At 37.3% G+C, this 14,924-nt stretch overlaps 1 long non-coding RNA gene across 5 annotated transcripts in view; it reads left to right on the forward strand.

Moving 5' to 3' along the window:
• The window catches only part of LOC123388288, a 91,171-nt gene that overhangs the window by 11,627 nt on the left and 64,620 nt on the right, over positions 1-14,924 (forward strand). Inside the window, exon 2 of one of the 5 annotated variants that reach the window (XR_006602836.1) lies at positions 7,255-7,290. The exons of the other annotated variants lie outside the window; for them this stretch is intronic. This is a non-coding gene — a long non-coding RNA (uncharacterized LOC123388288). The remainder of the gene's footprint in view (positions 1-7,254; positions 7,291-14,924) is intronic. 5 annotated transcript variants of the gene reach the window in all.

Raw genomic sequence — 14,924 nt, forward strand, 5'->3', positions numbered from 1 at the left:
TCTCTAGAGTTACCATCTTTTTCGTATCTGAGTCCTATTTAAATACAGAAGGTGATTTAAGATTTCACTTTGTGTACTGTCTTCACTACTCCAGACTTCAGTGATCTTTTTCCTTTGAACAGAAACAAAGCTTATTTATCTGTGTTATTTATCATTGATTCATACTGTTCTTTCCCGCAAAATAGAGGTAAACTTGTGGTTTTAAAGAAAAAGCCTATGGTATGTACCTCCTTGATTATCCTCCAGTATCTAGTATAGTGAAGAGGTCCATTGAAGCCTTGAGTTGTTTAAATCAGTGCTACTTGAAGTGCAGACTGCAGGCTGATGCTGGCGCACTGACTCTTACCACTGTGCTGGAATATAAGTATGGAAATTGAGAATTAGCTTTAGAAACTTTTATAGAAATTTGATAGTGCGAGCTTGGGTGGCTCAGTTGGTTAAGTGTGTGACTCTTGAGTTCTGCCCGGTCATGATCTCAAGGTCCTGGAATTGAGCCCTGAGTCTGGTCCCACACTCAGTGGTGGAGTTTGTTTTAGATTCTTTGTTTCCCTCCCTCCCTCCACCCATCCCCCCACTTGTGTGTATGTGCACTCTCTCTAGCTTGCTAAATAAATAAAATCTTTAAAAAAAGAAAATTGACCGTAATTTTATGTCTGTTGAATTTATAATTAAAATGTTACTTCTATTTTGCATGTTTAAAAAATTCGTGGTAATTTCATTTTATGAAACTATTAGTCCAAAATGGATTAGAAAAAATTTTAAAAACGGCATCTCACTACAGATAGTTCAGGAAGCACTAATTTAGACTACAGAGGATATGAGAATTGTGCAATGAAGAGATCAGTGTATGGGCTGGTAAAAGATTTCAAGAGGATGAGATCTCTTCTTGAAGGGTGAATAGGATTTGGATGGTTGTAAAGCATTGCATCATTTTCAGGAGGGATAACAAGGTTTTGGACTACAAATGGAGGAGATTTGTTAATATGTTTTGTACCACAGTGGAAGTGCCAGTGAGAAGAGCCCTGACAGAATTAAAAATCATGGGCACAGAGAGCTGACCAGATACTACATAACATGGGTATTTCCTGTTTATTTAGTGACTGCTTGAGCTGTTGTATGCTAAAGATCGTTCATTCCCATATGTCTGTTGCTGATTTCTCTTGGCACTAGTAGTACAAGTACATTTTAAATTTTGCCTCTTTGAAACATTTCTTTTTAATTCAGCCTTTAAAGACTTAGATGGTTGGCTTATTGGTATATTGTTGCTAAATTTATTCTAGCTTTAATATGAAGCTAAGGAAGCAAAATAAACTAAGGAAGAATAAATCATAAAAATTATATTGAATTTAAAAAACCTGCTTTGGGGGGTGTCTGGCTGGCACATTCAGTGGAGTGTGCAACTTCTGATTTTGGGGTTTTGAATTTGAGCTCCACTGTGTACATAGACTTACTTAAAATATAAAAAGTAAAAATGCTAAAAAAAGAAACCTGTTTTCATCTTGTTCTCTATTTTCCTTTGTCATTTCATCTTGGATCAAAATTTTCTCATTATTGAATTATAGTTATGAATTCAGAGACGCAGGATTTAAAACAATAAAAACTGATAAAACAGTATTCTGGAGAATTAACAATTTACTTGTAGCACAAAATATGAGGTGAACTTGCTGTTTCTTTAATTGTAGAAAAATAATACATAACATAAAATTTACCATTTTAAATGTATAATTTAGTGGCAGTAAGTATATTCACATTTTACAACTGTCACCACCACCCGTCTCTAGAACTTTTTCATTTTTCCAAACTGGGTCTCTGTACCCATTAAACAGTGGCTTCCCATTTCCCTTCTCTGCCCTCAGCCAATTATTTAAAATTTACGTATTTCTATGTTTTGTAACTTGTCCTGTTTGCTATCGATATAAATGAATATATATGGAATACTTCTTATATATAGAACTGGGCAGATGCAGAGCAAGGTTAAATTACATTATAAAGCTGAGCAGTTTGCCATGATATTAAGTGGTTTCCTAGGTGACAGTCTTGCATCATATTCTTTCTCTTATCTTTATCTTTATCTTACATCCACCATTTATGGGCAAAAGTACAGCTGTTTTTTTTTTTTTGTTTGTTTGTTTGTTTCAGAGGTTACCAGGAAAATGTCTTATTGTACCAGTCTGACAATTCTAAGATAAGTGTGAACTGAAATATTGCTTTGATTTCATCTGGGATTTTGAGTACCTAATGAACATTATTAAACATGAAAATAGATGGTAATTTGTTATTTTTTAAAAGCTAGGATAAATTTTTATAGCTGTGGCTACTATATACCTATATATCTGTATAGATATATTTATGTATCTATCTATCTATCTATCTATAAATAGTGAGGTGTCCTGAGGTGTCCTGGTTTTATTTCTTCCCTTCAAGTTTTTCTCTGTCATCTTCATTTGTACCTCTTCCTTCCCCTGTCTATAAGTTTGCCTATTTCCCATGGCTTTTGCCTTTAGTCTTTTGCTTAAAAATCCTACCTTTTCCAGTTCAGTTATCTCTCTGTGGGAAAATAACTTTTAAGTCTGTATTTCTTAACCCTGAGTCACCGCTCTGAATCTAGAATTGTGTCCTGAAATTTTCTCTTATGTGGTCTGCTGTTACCTCAAACAAAATGTGTCTAATGTTGGACTTACCATTTTTTCCCAATCCTCTTTAAACCTCCTCTTCTTTCTCTTTTTCTTTCCTTTCCTTTCTCTCCCCCTTCCTTCCTCGCCCCTCCCCTTTCCTCATTTTCTTCTTTTCTTTCTTTTGTCTTCTCTCCCTCCATTCCTTCCTTCCTTTCTAAATGGCACCTCTATTCTTCTTGTTATCTAAGTTTGACACTTAGTGGTCATGTCTTTCCCTATTCAGCTAGTCACCAAATCCTACTATTTCTGTCCATTATTATGATCATTATCACATCTGACCCTTTCCATTGTTACTGTGCTCTGTCTAGTATAGTGCCTGATTACCTGATGCCTGTGTTAGTGCAGTAGTCTCTTAGCAATAGAATTTTCTCGAGTTTTTATACCACTTTCTCTGTAACTTTGACATGAAAATTATGAACAGCTATTTTGGATTATAGTTAATTGTGTCTATTTTTCATCATTGTCTTTTTCATCTTTGTATCCCGCAAAAGATTTGCATCATGGTTGGTAGTCAACAAAAGTTTTTGGGGAATATGGTATTCTAACTATAACTTCTCTTTCTAATGGATTTTATATACAGTACTGTCATGTTCTTTCATTCATTTAACAAATATTTATTGGGTGCTTATTATGTATCAAGGACTTTTAGGTGCTAAGGATTTGCTAATCAACAAACAAAGAGATATGTATGACTCCTGGTCTAGTAAGAATAGAAGAATGACAAGCAAAATAATAGTGTGTTAAATGGTGATAACTGTAAAGGAGAAAAACAAATGATGGGAGTATGAAAGGATTATCAAGGGTGAAAGTTTGACAGTTTAGATAAAATGGCTGGGAAAGCCCTTCTGTAAAAGTGGCACTCAAATAAAGACTTGAGTGGGAAAGGAGTATCTGGGGAAGGGGTGTTTCAGGCAAAGGGTCTAGAAGGTGCAGGCGTGCCTGGCATGTTTGAATGCTGGGGAGGAACAGAGTGAGCTGGAAGATTAGTAATAGGAGGCAAGAGAAGAGATTTGAGTGGGAAGACACAGATTGTAGGTCACAATTAGGAGTGTGGTTTCACTCTGAATGAAACATACAAGTGAAATGATCTGACTTACACATTAACAGAACCACTGTGGTACCCATATTGAGGAGGGAGTAGGGAAGTAGGGAGATAAGTTAGAATGGTTGATATCAATTCTGGTGGGAGATAGTGGTGGCTCAGACCTCAGTGATAGCAGGAGTAGTGAGAGGTATTCTGGTTTGGGAATATTTGAAGTAGAGGCAACAGAATTTTCTGATGGATTGGATGTGAGGTGTGAAAGGAAAAGAAGAGTCAATGATAATTTGAAGGTCTTTGGCCCAAGGAACTAAAGGTTGAAATTGCCATTAATTGGGAATGTAGGTGGCTCTAGAGGAGCAGGTTTGACAGGGGATTTTCAGGAGTTAAGCTTGGCATGTGCTAACTTTGCGATGCCTCCTTGACATCCATGCTGAGCAAGACTGCCTAGGTTCATGTGGGTGTATTAGACAAGTTTAGGAAGGAGGTCTGGAAGTCATCAGCATAGAGATAATATTTAAGAGTATGAGACCATTGAGTCATCTAGAGAGATAAATGTGGAAAGAAAGATTAAACTTTGAAATACCGTACTCCTTGATTATCTCTGCTTATTGCATACCCGCAAAGGCTGCAGGTTCTCCATGGCTTTTCGCAGTGTAGTTTCATAGAAATCTTTTCTCTCAGTCAAACTGAAGTACTTATATTGACAAGCTCTCCTTTTGCATTGTTGCTTTCCATTTTTTTTTCTCATTGTATTCCTTTTCCTTGGAATTCTTTGACTTCTCTTTACTCAGTTTCATTTTGCAAAATTCTGTATCTTTTATTCCATTCCCTTTATCTTGTCTGTGTTGTAAATTTCGTCATATTTTTATATGTGTCCTTTTTTCCTAGTGAGCTAATGAGATATAGGGGCCATGATTTTCAGTGTTTTTTGCAGAGATCAGAACCCCAGTTTTACTCCTTAGAGGCAATCTATGGAGAAACAGTTTTTCCAAACACTACAAACTTGTGGGAAGGAAGGATATTCCAGGATATCTGGATATTGATTCTATTTTCTCCACTTGGATAAAGTTTCAGCCTTATTGGCACTGGATTTGGCTCAAGAACCAACAAGAACCCAGATGTTTGTAATTTCTTCCCATTAAAGGATATGGCTTGTTTTAGGTGTGGTTTTTCCTAAAATGGTGATATGAGCCCTGAGCATAAAAGAAGAGTAGAACCATAACAGTTCAGCTTGTTGAATATTGCTAGATCCTATGCTTCTCTCTTGCTGGTCGTGCTGGACTCCAGAGGCCAGTAGAAGCAGTGCTGAGATGCTCTACCAATATTCCTGCTCTGTCTGTATCCCTGCTGATAAGATTTTGGATACTTGGCTGAGTAAATTGGGAACTAATTGTAAACTTGTGTGCGTTTATATGTTTGTTCATGTGTCCTTTCCTCTAATTCATAGCTGATACCTAACCATTATTTAGGGCTTACTTACATGGGCTAGCCACAGTTCTAATGCTCTCCAAGTATTAACTTTTTTTTTTTTTTAAGATTTTATTTATTTATTTGAGAGAGAGCATGAGAGAGGAGAAGGTCAGAGGGAGAAGCAGACTCCCCGTGGAGCTGGGAGCCCAATTCGGGACTCGATCCCGGGACTCCAGGATCATGACCTGAGCCGAAAGCAGTCATCCAACCAACTGAGCCACCCAGGCGTCCCTCCAAGTATTAACTTTTAATCATAATATCCAAATGAGCTAACCATTTTCAGATAAGGAAATCGAGAAGAGTGAGCAACTTTCTTTTTTTTTTTTTAAGATTTTATTTATTTATTTGACAGATCACAAGTAGGCAGAGAGGCAGGAAGAGAAGAGACAGAGAAGCAGGCTCCCGGCTGAGCGAGAGCCCGATACAGGACTTGATCCCAGGACCCTGGGGCCATGACCTGAGTTGAAGGCAGAGGCTTTAACCCACTGAGCCACCCAGGCGCCCCTAACTTTTTTAAAAGATTTTATTTATTTATTTGACAGAGACACCGCGAGAGCAGGAATGCAAGCAGGAGGAGTGGGAGGGGGAGAAGCGGGCTTCCTTCAGAGCAGGGAGCCCGAAGTGGGGCTCTATTCCAGCACCCTGGCATCATGGCCTTAGCTGAAAGCAGACGCTTAACAACTGAGCCACTTCTTCAGTAATGCTATTAATACTAAGTAGAGGAGTTGGGCTTTGATCCCAGGAAGTTTTGATCCAGAGCTTATATATATGTATTTTTAAGATTTTATTTGTTTTTCTATTTATTTGAGAGAGAGAGAGCGCGTATGTATGAGCAAGGGCAGAGGGAGAGGGAGAGGGAGAGGCAGACTGCCCGCAGAGCAGGGTGCCCGATGTGGGGCTTGATCCCAGGATACTGGGATCATGACCTGAGACAAAGGCAGATGCTTAACCTACAGAGCCACCCAGGCACCCCGAACTTAACACTTTTAAATGCTGTACTATACTAGCCTATCTGAAATGCTGCAAGCAAATTTTAATTATTTTTGTCCTCTAATGGATGTCTCTATAATTTAAAATAGTATACTCAAATTACTGTTTCTTGATTCATAATCTAAGGCAAGAACTATTGATGACCTGCCATTAAAGATGAGGGTTTAGTTCATTTATGCTACCCTTGTGCTACTTCAAATTTTATATGGTTATATATTATTGATGTTATTTTCTTTATCTTTGTAATTCCAGTATACTTAAACCTCTATTTCATGTTCCATTAACTTTTAGCACTATCTCTTCTAAAAGTGTGGATATCACTTACACCCTTTACTTCAACTCTTTCACCTCCTTTCTGCCTTTTAACTTCTGTCAGATATCTATTTACTTTAAAAGTATCAGTTGGTAATAGTTACATTCTGTTTAAAGAAGGCAGTAGAATATTGTTGTTAAGAATGTAGACATTAGGGGCGCCTGGGTGGCTCAGTGGGTTAAAACCTTTGCCTTCAGCTCAGGTCATGATCTCAGGGTCCTGGAATCAAGCCCCACTTCGGGTTCTCTACTCGGTGGGGAGCCTGATTCCGAACCCTCTCTCTCTGCCTGCCTCTCTGTCTACTTGCAACCTCTCTCTGTCAAATAAATAAATGAAATCCTAAAAAAAAAAAAAAAAAAATAGAATGTAGACATTAGAGCCAGGATGCCTGGTTTCAAATCCAGGCCATAGAACATCCTAGCTGTATGAACTGGCAGGTTATTCAATCTCTTTGTGTCTCACTTTCCTCAGCTGTAAAATGGGGTTAATAATGGTACTTATTTCACAAGATTATTATGATGCTTAAATAATTTAATATGTGTAAAGCATTTAAAACAGGACTTGGTCCATAATAAGTACTATATGAATAATTTCTATTAGTGTTATAATTTTTCTGTAATTGTAGTTGAACTCTGCATGCTTTCAGTTTATTCTAAAAGTTGAAACCAGTATAACAACATATAACTATTATTTAGCTTATTATGATTATGTAATACAGAACCAGATAGTGTAAATTATGATTATATTTCTTTGTCTGTGTCCAGAGTCATCACCCTAAGGATAATGCCTCTGGGATCAAGGTAAATGGATTTTTTTCTTATACTACATAAATTTCTCAAAATTATGTGATATTTTCATTTTCTTTATGATTAAACCTTGACTTTCTTGTGTATTATTTTTCCTCTTCGCGTTAGGACCCGTTAGGACCAGTTTTTCCCTTCTGATTCACAAAAGAATAAGCTTCATTCTGAAAATTATTTGCCTTATCTGTCATACTGGGTTATAAAATTCCACTTTCTTCTGGGTGATAGTCCTTTTAGAGCCTTTTATCTTTCTGATCCACTTGGGATCTGTTATTCTCTAGGTTGGCTGCATAATTGTCATTCTGAATTTTTTTTTTCTTTGTTATGATCTTGGGGTAGATCTGTTTCTTAGATCCTATATTTTCTTTGTTTCTCACTTCATTTTACTGAATAACATTTTCAGTATCTTCAGAACATTGCCTGATAACAAACTTTATAGTTCTTAAGTGTCTGAACATGTTTTTGTTTGATCCTTATACTTGACGGACCTGTGCTTATAGAATGTAAGTTCAAAACATTTTTCCTTCAGAACTTTGAAGATCTTCCATATTGCCTTCTAGAATTTTGTGCTGTTGAGAAGCTTGATGCCTGCTTATTTCTTGCCTTCCTGGGATGTTTTAAGTTATTTTCTTTATACAATTCATGCTCAGTAATCTAAAGAATATGTCTAGATACTGATCTTAATTTTGTCATCTGTCTGTTAGCCATTTGTATATCTTCTTTGGAGAAATGTCTGTTCATGTCTTCTGCCCATTTCTTGACTAGATTTTTTGGTTTTTTTGGATGTTGAGTTTGATAAGTTCTTTATAGATTTTGGATACCAGACCTTTATTTGATATGTCGTTCTCAAACATTTTCTCCCATTCCGTGGGTTGCCTTTTAGTTTTGTTGATTGTTTCCTTTGCTGTGCAGAAGCTTTTAATCTTGATTAGGTCCCAATAGTTCAGTTTTGCTTTTGTTTCCTTTGCCTCTGGAGATGTATCTAGTAAGAAGCTGCTGTGGCCAAGGTCAGAGATCGCTGCCTGTGTTCTCCTCTAGGGTTTTGATGGATTCCTGTCTCACATTGATTATTTCTGTGTATTTTCTTGCCTTTCTCTGGAACTTCTCTTAGTCTGATGCTGCATCTCTTAGATTTATTCTCCATTCCTTGTGTCATTTGTTCTATATTTTTCTCTCTTTTTGCTGTATGTTCTATGTCCTTGTCTTTATTTTTCAGTCCTTCTTTTGAAAAATGTTTTTAGCAGTCATTTATTTTCAAAGAAGTCTGTTCCTTTAGTGTTCTTTGTTTCTATGGTATCCTGTTCGTGTTTTATAGATACATTATCTTAAAATTCTGTAAAGATACTAGTTAGAATTTATTTTTTTACATTGTCTTCTCCCTGAATATTCTTTGGGACTAATCTTTGGGAATGATCTCTGAAAACAGTTTATTTTTCTTTTTCTTTTTTTCCCCTCTTACCTGCTCCTAGTTTTCTTCGTATGTTTGGAAATTCTTCAGACTTGTTTTTAAGAGTAAATGATACATTGATGATTACTGGAAGCTGACATGAGTTTTCTTCTGTTACTGAATAAATAAATATACTTCTGGTAGGTTTCCTTTCTGAATGGGAGCCTGACTGAAAGCTCTGTCTCTGTGGGTGAGTTCTATCAACTGGAAAGCTTTAGTTTAGAATGTATAGGCAGAGGCCTGGTTGATCTCTGGTGTTCCTTTATTGCTCTTTGACTTGACTCTGGTTGTAATCACTCTGTCAGTCACTAAATCTAGCTAGCTGGCCAGTATAAATCTCTGAAAGGCTTAGATAGATTTATTGGTTGTCTTTTGTTGTGTAGGAAACTTTCCCCTAAGGTTTGGCAATGCGTAATGGATTAAAACAGCACCCGATTACTAAGCTCACCATCTTGTGGATGAGATCAGGCTGGGATCAGCTGGATGGTTTGGGTCTCAGCTTGGATCCTTCATGTATTTGTGTTCAGCTAGTTTAACTAGATGGCTGTGTTATGAGGGTGATGAGCTTTGGGCTGAGGCATTGGGGGCAGTTGGGCTTAGTGTCTCTCTCATCCTGCAGCAGGTTGACGTGGACTGATTCATGTGACAGTTTTCAGGGATCTAAGCAAGGTAGCAGAATTGGAAGGACTTCTGAAGTACAGCCTTAAAACTGGCTTAGAACTTAGAGTGTCACTTTTGTTGGACTCTTGGTAAAACAAGTGAAAAAGCCAACTCAGATTCAGGGAATAAGGGAATAGACAATACCTTTTGATGGGAAGAGCTATGAAGTCATATTGCAAAGGGTATTAGTTCAGAGGTAGAGAATTAGGTTCAGCCATCCTTTCCAAGGAATTGATATATTACATTATATATTTAAATTTTTTTACTTTTGAAAATTAAGTTTTATAGTTTCCTTTGTGTGTGTGTGTGTGTGTGTGTGTGTGTGTGTATGTATGTATCTGTAAACTGTATACAGTTGACCCTTGAACAATGTGGGGGTTAGAGGTGCTGACACTGAACAGTTGAAAATTTGCATACAACTTTAACTCTCCCAAAACTCGTAATAGCCTACTCTTGACTGGAAGCCTTACTGGTAATATAAACAGTTGATTAACGTATATTTTGTGTGTTATATGTATTATATACTGTATTCTTACAATACAGAAAGGTAGAGAAAATGTAATTAAGAAAATCATAAAGAAAGGGTGCCTGGGTGGCTCACTGGGTTAAGCCTCTGCCTTCAGCTTAGGTTATGATCTCTGGGTCCTGGGATCAAGCCCTGCATCGGGTTCTCTGCTCAGTGGGGAGCCTGCTTCGCCCTCTCTTTCTGTCTGCCTCTCTGCCTACTTGTGATCTCTCTGTCAAATAAATAAATAAAATCTTAAAAAAAAAAAGAAAATCATAAGGAAGAGAAAATACATTTACATTACTGTACTGTAAATAAATCCACATGTAGGTGGACTCGTGCAACTCAAGCCACCTTGTTTAAGGGTCAGCTTTCTGTCTTTGAGAGCTCTCTCACCCTCATTCCTTGTATGCTATGCAAAGCCAAGTCCTGTCAGTTTTACTATTTACTCTGCAATTCATCCTTTTATTTTTGCTGCTGCCACACTAACATAATAATAATATGGACATAGATTATTATCCAAGATTCTTTTCATGTACCATGGCAATAATATTTTACCCAATTTTTATCATGGCATCATTCATCTACCCCTTGTAGCCCCCCCCAGAAATTTTTCCTCCGCACTACAGCTGGGTGTCTTCTTTTTATATTGCAAATCTAGTCACATCCTCTTCTCTTTAAAAAAGTATCAATAAGGGGCACCTGGGTGGCTCAGTGGGTTAAGCTGCTGCCTTCGGCTCAGGTCATGCTCTCAGGGTCCTGGGATCAAGTCCCACATCGGGCTCTCTGCTCAGCAGGGAGCCTGCTTCCCTCTCTCTCTCTCTGCCTGCCTCTCCATCTACTTGTGATTTCTCTCTGTCAAATAAATTAAAAAAAATTTTTTTAAAAAAAGTATCTAACTTTTTGTGACACTTAAGGTGAAAGAAGCTTCGAGAAAATGCTATTATTATTGAGATCTGAGAAATGTATAAATGTGTGGGATAGCCAGACAGTTTCTAGTATGGCATGGTTTTGAATGTATACATTTAGGAACCTACAGTCAAGAAGATAATCTTCTAAATTAATGTTTAGTTAGGGAAGGCAAACAGGTTTAACACAGGTGGATAAATTTATAAAATTAATGGACATTTTTAATTGCTCATTATTTGTGTGTTATAGACACCTGTTTTCTGTTAATCATTTTCTTTTTCCCCCCACTTTATTGAGATACAATTGACAGATAATATTGTGTAAGGTTAAGGTGTACAGTGTAATGATTTGGTACATATATATTGTGAAATGACTACCATGTAGGGTTAGTTAACCCCATTATCACCTCACATAGTCACTATTTTTGTGTCTGTGTGGTGAGAACATTTAAGATACATTCTTTTTTTTTTTTTTAAGATTTTATTTATTTATTTGAGAGAGTGTGCGTGTGCACATGAGCGGAGGGGAGGAGCAGAGGAAGAAGGAGAAGCAGACTCCCCCCGCCACCCACCCCCCCGCCCAAATAGGGAGCCCAGTGGGGGTCAGTCCCAGGTCCGCAGGGTCATGACCTGAGCTGAAGACAGATGCTTAACCAACTGAGCCACCCACGTGCCCCTTAAGATCTGTTCTTGTAGTGGTTTTCAAATACATAATATACTTTTTTAAACTACAGTCACCATACTGTACATTAGATCATCAGAACTTACTCATCTTATAACTGAAGTTTGTATCTTTGACTAACATCTTCTCATTTCCCCAACCTTGTAGCCCTTTGCAGCACCTTACAGCACTTGCCAACCACTGTTCTATTGTTTCTGTTAGCTTGGCTTTTTTCAGATACCCTATATATAAATGAGATTATGTAGTATTTGTCTTTCTTTGTCTGACTTACGTCATTTAGTACATCTATCCATGTTGGAATAAGTGACAGGATATCCTTCTCATGGCTGAATAATACTATGTTGTGTATACATGTGTGTCTGCATATACACACACATATGTAACTATATATGTATATGTGTATATACATATACTTATGTTTTATATGTATAACTGACACACAGTAGTAGTTTCAGGAAGCAGTAGTGATTCAACATTTATATATGTTACTCAATGCCCAGAATAAGTATAGTCACTATCTGTAAACATACAACATTATTAAAATATTGACTATACTTTGTATGCTGTACTCTTTGACTTATTTTATAAGTGGAAGTTTGTATCTCTTGATCTCCTTCACCTGTTTGCCAACTCCTTACAGCCCCTCAGTTTGGCAACCCCATTTGTTCTCTGTATATGTGAGTCTGTTTCTGTTTTGTTTGTTTGCCCTCATCAATGTATATATATGTGTATATATGTATGCATGTATATTTTGTTTGTTTGCCTTCCCACATGTGTATATATATATGCATGTATGAATATATATACATATATGTATATAACAAAAATGTATACATATACACTTTTCAAGATTCCACAAAAAGTGAAATCATATGGTATTTGCCTTTCTCTGACTTATTTCACATGGTGTAATACCCTCTGTGCCCATCCATGTTGTCACAAATGGCAAGGTTTTATTCTTTTTTTAGCCCGAGTAATAGTCCATTGTATATGTATATTTACCACATCTTCATAACTATTTATGTTTTCAGGGACATTAAGGTTGCTTTCATATTTTTACTGTTGTAAACAATGCCGCAGTAAAGATAGTTGTGTATATATCTTTTCAAATTGATGTTTTGTTTTCTTCGGATAAACAGCCAGAAGTGGAGTTGCTAGATTGTATGATATTTCTATTTTAAAATTTTTGAGGAGCCTTCGTACATTTTTCCAGGGTGGCCACAGCAGTTTACATTATCACACAGTGTGCAGGATTTCCCTTTGCTCTGTATTCTTGCCAAAATTGTTATTTGTCTTTTTGTTAGCTAGCCATTCTAATGGGTGTGAGGTGTTACCTCCTTGTGGTTTTAATTTGCATTTCCCTAGTGATTAGTGATGTTGAGCATCTTTTCATATACCTGTTGGCCACTTGCTACGTCTTTTAGAAAAATTTCTGTTAAGGTCCTCTGCCCATTTTTTAAATTGAATTGTTTTTTGCTAGGGCACCCGGGTGGCTCAGTGGCTTAAGCCTCTGCCTTCTGCTCACCATGATCTTGGGGTCCTGGGATCGAGACCTGCATTGGGCTCTCTGCTCAGTGGGGAGCCTGCTTCCCCCTCTCTCTGCCTGCCTCTCTGCCTGTGATCTCTCTCTCTGTCAAATAAATAAATAAAACCTTTAAAAAAATAGTTTTTTGCTCTTAAATTGTGAGTTCCTTGTGTTCCTATTGGATAGTAACCCATTACCTTATGTGGTTTGCAGATATTTTCTTGCTTTCTATGGGTTGCCTTTTTATTTTGTTGATCGTTTCTTTTGCTGAGCAGGAATTTTTAATTTGAATTCGTCCCACTTGTTTTTCTTTTGTTGCTTGTACTTTTGATGTCATATAAAATGATTTCCAAGAGCAATATCAAGGAGATTTTCCCCTATGTTTTCTTCTAGGAGTTGTGCAGTGTCCATTTTCTCATTTCTCTGTTGTTAGACCACTTGCCTCCAAAATGAGTTTTGCAGTTCTGTGAGGTATCTTAGGAAGATTTTGCAGAAAATCGATTTGTTTTTGAGAATCTTTAAGCTAAGTGAGGGGGAGTGTGCTTTGTAGTACATGTCTAATACTGTAGTTTGGAATGTTCTTTTTTCTTCCAACCTCTTCCTACCCAGGTCACCAGCCAAACGCAATTGCTTTTTTTTTTCTGCTTGTCTATCCTTTTGCCAATAGCCAAAATATATTTGTTCACTCCTGAGAATAAATTACACAAGATTCTAATCATCTAGTGCATATGGTAACTATTGTAACTCTGTTGTAACTAGAAGACTTTCAGAAGGCTTTCAGTTGTTTATTTTCCTTTGGATATAATGGGGCACTTCTTGTTTATTTATTTTGGAGTGGATTTTGAGTCCTTTTAGATATATTAGGATTTTTCCAGGGACAATTTTGGGGTAAAGACACTACTGCATACACCAAAAGAATATAAGGATTTGTGCTGTGAAACAGTCTACAAGATTTTATCCAAAGATTTCCATTTTGAAGAGGCTATTAAATAGAACTACTATATAAATAATTAAAAGATAATTTATTTTTTTAAAAATTTTTTTCAAAGATTTTATTTGTTTGAGAGAGAGCATGAGAGAGAGAATGAGAGGGGAGAAGGTCAGAGGGAGAAGCAGACTCCCCATGGAGCTGGGAGCCCAATGTGGGACTCGATTCTGGGACTCCGGGATCATGACCTGAGCCGAAGGCAGTTGCTTAACCAACTGAGCTACCCAGACGGCCCAATTAAAAGATAATTTAATGTAGATTTCAGAGTAGATTCATGAAGCAAGTTGGTAAGTGGGATTTTTCTGTTCCCTCTGATTTGGGGCTGGGGTCTTAAGAGCTGAGAAGATACTATACTTCTCTCTATATAGAATATACTATACTATACTCTATACTCTCTGTGTAGAACTCGTTATGGTTACAGCCCCTGCCAAGGAAGCAGTTCTAGGCAGTTCCTGGTATATCGTGGCTCTGTGCAGTTCCATATACTCTGCCAGCTCATTTACAGTTGATTGGTGATTGTTGGATCCAATGTTCTTCACTCTAGCTGCAGGCAGGTCAGGAGCCTACAAGATGCTGCCATGAAGGCACTGCCCTCATAGGGGCCCTGACAGTTGCTGGTCGTGAGATTCTTTCTTTCTTTGATTTTTTTTTTCCCCAAATTTTTACTTAAATTCTAGTTAAAGTATAGTGTAATATTGGTTTCAGGAGTAGAGTTTAGTGATTAATCACTCACATATAACACCTGGTGCTCAACACAACTAGTGCCCTCCTTAATACCCATCACAGATTTAGCATATCCCCCCAGCCACCTCCCCTCCAGTAACCTTCAGTTTGTTCGTGTGTAATTGCTGGGTCATAAGGTAGTTCTACGTTTAACTTTTAGAGGAACCTCCAAAATGTTCTCCAGAATGGCTGC

Source organism: Mustela putorius, unplaced genomic scaffold (genome assembly GCF_011764305.1).
Source record: "Mustela putorius furo isolate JIRA1106 unplaced genomic scaffold, ASM1176430v1.1 tig00003898_pilon_pilon_pilon, whole genome shotgun sequence".
Lineage (NCBI taxonomy): Eukaryota > Metazoa > Chordata > Mammalia > Carnivora > Mustelidae > Mustela > Mustela putorius.